General features: G+C 46.9%; 1 pseudogene; it reads right to left on the bottom strand.

The window, feature by feature from the left end:
- Positions 1-2,805, bottom strand: LOC129324931 (uncharacterized protein K02A2.6-like; annotated as a pseudogene).
- Between the last annotated feature and the right edge of the window lie 1,783 nt (positions 2,806-4,588).

The following is a 4,588-nucleotide window of genomic DNA, read 5'->3' on the forward strand; positions in this document are numbered from 1 at the left end:
TCATCTCCCACTCCCAAAAGCCAATACCCAGACATGGTCCCCCAGCTGAAAAGCACGGGGAAGAAGTCGAGGAGGCCATCCATGATGCATAGCCGCTTGGCCCTGATGCACTTTAGTGCCTACTGTCGGCCGCAGAAAATCTAAATGTGAGCGAAGGGACCGACCAAACATAAGCTCTGCAGGGGAGACCCCAGTGGTGGTGTGGGGAGTTACTCGGTACCGCAAGAGGAATCTGGCTAGCTGAGTTTCTAAAGGTAGCTGCCCCATGCGTCGTAATCCCAATTTCACTGACTGCATTGCCCGTTCTGCCAACCCATTAGAAGAGGGATGATAGGGGGCAATGCGGATATGCCAAATGCCATTGCATTCCATAAACTCCCTGAATGTGGCCCCTGTGAAAGTTGGGGCATTGTCAGTAACCAAGATTTCTGGCAAGCCAAAAGTGGCAAATATTTGTCTCAGCTGTCCCACTGTGGCCTCAGCCGTGATGGAAGACATTACTCGTACCTCCAACCATTTAGTATGGGCATCCACCACTACCATCAGCATTTTGCCCCTAATTGGGCCTGCAAAGTCAACATGTAGTCTAGCCCAGGGTTGAGTTGGCCATTCCCAAGGGTGGATCGGTGCAGCTGGGGGCGCCGGATGACTGTCCTGACACTGAGCACAGGATCCCACCAAATGTTCAATGTCCCGATCCAGGCCGGGCCACCAAACCAACCCACGGGCCACTCCTTTCATCCTGGAAATACCAGGGTGCGTGTCATGAAGCTGGTTCAAAACTTGTCCTCTAAGTTTATGGGGAACTACCACCCTGCTCCCCCACATGAGGCATCCAGCATGAAATCCTAGTTCCAATCGTCTTTGAAAAAATGGCTGCAAGAACTCCTCCTGGACATGGGTAGGCCACCCATGCTGCACCCAATCCACAATAGGTGCCAACTGCACATCTCTATGGGTTTCACGTCTGATGCGCTCTGCCGTCACAGGCGTGCCACTGAGCAAATCCTCAAGCAGGATCAGATCTCCTGGGTCTGGTACCAGTGCCGGGAAATCAGGTAAGGGAAGCCTACTGCATGCATCAGCATTAGAATGTTGTCCTCCCTTCTGAAATCGAATCTCATACTGGTAGCCCGATAAGGTTAGAGCCCGCCGCTGCATCCTGCTGGAGGCCATGGCAGGGATTGGTTTGTGTTCACCCAAAAGTGTGAGTAATGGTTTATGATCTGTAAGGATGGTGAACGCCCGGCCATACAAATAGTGGTGGAACTTTTTGACTCCAAAAACCACCCCTAAAGCCTCTTTGTTGAGCTGAGAATAATTTTTTTCTGCTGGAGACATGGTGTGGGATGCAAATCCAATCGGTCTCTCTGTGCCATCTGGGTATACATGGGACAAAACTGCCCCCACCCCATACTGGGAGGCATCACAAGCCAACACGATGGGTAATCTAGGGTCAAAATATGTTAGAACTCTGGAGGATTGTAACAAAGTCTTTGACGTTTGAAATGCTATATCTTGAGCCCTTGCCCACTTCCATGGAACATTCTTCTTTAACAACTCATGCAACGGGACTAATACTGTGGACAAGTTGGGCAAAAATCTATGATAATAGTTTAAAAGGCCCAAAAATGCTTTCAGCTCTGAAACAGATGTTGGTTTGGGGGCCTCTGCAATGGCCTGTACCTTATCACTGACTGGGTGGAGGCCTTCTGCATCAATAATATGTCCCAAGTACTGTACAGAGGAGACCATAAAAGAACACTTACTTCTATGTAGTTTAAGTACCACGTTTCTGAGCCTTTGCAACACTACGTGCAGCATATCTAAATGGGCTTCCTGATCTACTCCAGAGATTAGTATATCATCCAAATAAACCAAAACATTGGGAATCCCCTGTAACACTCCCTCCATGGCCCTTTGAAAAATCCCAGGAGCAGAGGAAACGCCAAAAGGGAGGCGAGTGTACCTAAATACCCCTCGATTGGTGTTGATCGTTAGCAGTTCTTTGGATTCATCATCGAGAAGTAGCTGCTGATAAGCATGACTGAGATCAAGCTTGGAAAACACAGTCCCCCCAGCCAAGGATGCAAATAAATCTTCAATGCGAGGTAGTGGCTAGGGATCCAGCCTAGCAACCTTGTTGACAGTGACTTTATAATCCCCACAGATTCTCACAGATCCATCTGCCTTAACCACTGGCACAATTGGGGTGGCCCAGTGAGAAAACTGGATAGGTTCCAGGATACCTTCCTTCTGTAGACGTTGGAGTTCTATGTCCACCTTACTACGCAAAGCATATGGGACAGAGCGGGGCCTGAAAAAACGAGGCTGTGTATTTGGATCCACATGAATCTTTGCTGCCATCCCAGTCAAGGTTCCCAAGTCTGGAGTAAAAATGTCTTTAGCCTGCTCCAACACATCCTCCAATGAATGTGACCAAAGCAACAAAATATTCTGCCAATCCAGTTTCAGTTCCTGAAGCCAATTCCGTCCCATTAAAGTTGGGCCTCTACCTTGCACCATCCACAAAAACAAATCCTTATGCTGTCCCTTGTATGTCACTGGCAGAAGCACCTTGCCAGCCAGTGGAATAGCCTCTCCTGTATATGTTTGGAGCCTCACTCCCGCTGGTTGTAAAGGTGGTGGAGTGGCTGGCGCCCATAAGCTAGCAAAGGCATCCTGCCCAATTATGGAGAATGCTGCCCCAGTGTCCACTTCCATGTCCAGAGTACGACCTGCAATGGTTATTTGGACCCGTATTGGTGGTGAGCAACCAGCCCCCAAGGTATACACAGCATACATTCCATCATTGTCTTCCTCACCTTCCTCTTGGCATAGTTCCACAAGGTTGGTAGTCCTCTGTTGAAAATTCTGTCGCCTTGGTAGGCTATGGGGCTGCAGCTGAGTGCCAAATGCCCTCTGCGATGGCAGTGCCAGCAAATTGTGTCCCGAAACTTACAATGGTCAGGGTTATGTAGGGCACCACAACGGAAACAGCGCTCTGTAGTGTTTGGTGTAGAAACTTCCTGGTGCTGGCCCCTAGCAGGGAAGTGAAGCCGTGATTTTGGCAAAAGTTTGGAGCTGTATGCAGCCACTCGATGCAGGCCAGCTGTATCCTCCTTTCCATCCTTCTGTAACTCCTGGGCTCTGTGGGCTGCCATTTCCATGGCCAAAGCAATGTCCACTGCTGCCTTAAAATCAAGGTCTTTTTTCTCTAAGAGGCATAGTTATATGGTCCGATCACGTACTCCTGCCCTACACGTAGCATGCAATCAAGGGCATCTTCAAACTCACAGAATTCTGCCAGAAGACGCAGTTCTGCCACAAAGTCTGCAATTGTTTCATCAGGACTCTGTTGGCGACTATGGAACCGAAGGGACTGTACCACTGGTGAAGGCTGTGGGCTTACATGCTGCTGTACCAAACTGCATAATTCTTTTAAAGTTTTCTCACCTGGCTTTTGAGGGGCCAACAACTTCCTCAGCAGGAAATAGGTCTTTTGCCCACAAACAGTCAAAAAGATAGATCGCTGCTGGACTGCATCTTCAGTCTTGTTTGCCAGAAAATAGTGTTCTAGCCTCTCCACACACTCAGACCAGTCACTGACTCCGTCAAACTCCGGCATCACACCATACATCGCCATGGTCACTGTAGCTTTATCCGCGTCGCCAGTGTAATAATTCCATCAGCACGCCATGTCTAAAGGGTTGAAAGTTTTATTTAACAAAAGCAGGGCCTTCCCAGCCTCTGCTTGGTAGAGAACAAACAGCCCACAACATGAAGGGAAATTGACACTAAACTACTACACAGGCTTTTCCGCCTAAAGGGATCAAGGGAAAAATACTAAACAGTTCAATAAGGGAAAACAGTTCAATAAGGGAACATCACCAAATTCACAACTTGCCACGATATAACACCAAGAATGACATGTTTTGGTGCATAAATTGATTAGATCAGCTATAGTGAAAATATAATTGGAAGTCAAATCCCAGCTGTGCATTATACTAAATCAGTAAGAGAACTTAAACTTGTTCCCCAGCACAGACTGGAGACCAGCATTTCTTTAAAAATATAACTTTTATTTTTGTTTCTTTGTTTGTTTGTTTGTTTGTTTGTTTGTTTGTTTGTTTGTTTGTTTGTTTGTTTGTTTGTTTGTTTGTTTGTTTGTTTGTAGTCCACCTTTCTCACTGAGACGCAAGGCGGATTACATAGTGTGAGATCACTACAATCAGTAGCAAGGACAAGGGCAGGCATTTTCATACAATATCAAGGACATTTCCATAAACAATGTTATAGGGTAGATGAGTACAAATTTACAGAGACATAGCATTAGCAAGGATCCAATACAGGGCTGAAGGATTGCTGAAACAGAACATAATCAATTCTAGGATTGACATTAGACGACATGAAGCACAAGCAGTATACACGGGTACACATTCAAAGCAACAGATAATATGTAAAGCAACATAATGGTGGAGCACATGGTTCCCAAGTCATTGGCAAAACATTTGAGACCCCCTCCCTACAATACTGCTGTCCTATTAGCCAAACATCAAAGACCCTCCTCCCTACAATACCATCTGAG

The sequence above is a fragment of the Eublepharis macularius genome, chromosome 1 (genome assembly GCF_028583425.1).
Source record: "Eublepharis macularius isolate TG4126 chromosome 1, MPM_Emac_v1.0, whole genome shotgun sequence".
NCBI classification, from domain to species: domain Eukaryota; kingdom Metazoa; phylum Chordata; class Lepidosauria; order Squamata; family Eublepharidae; genus Eublepharis; species Eublepharis macularius.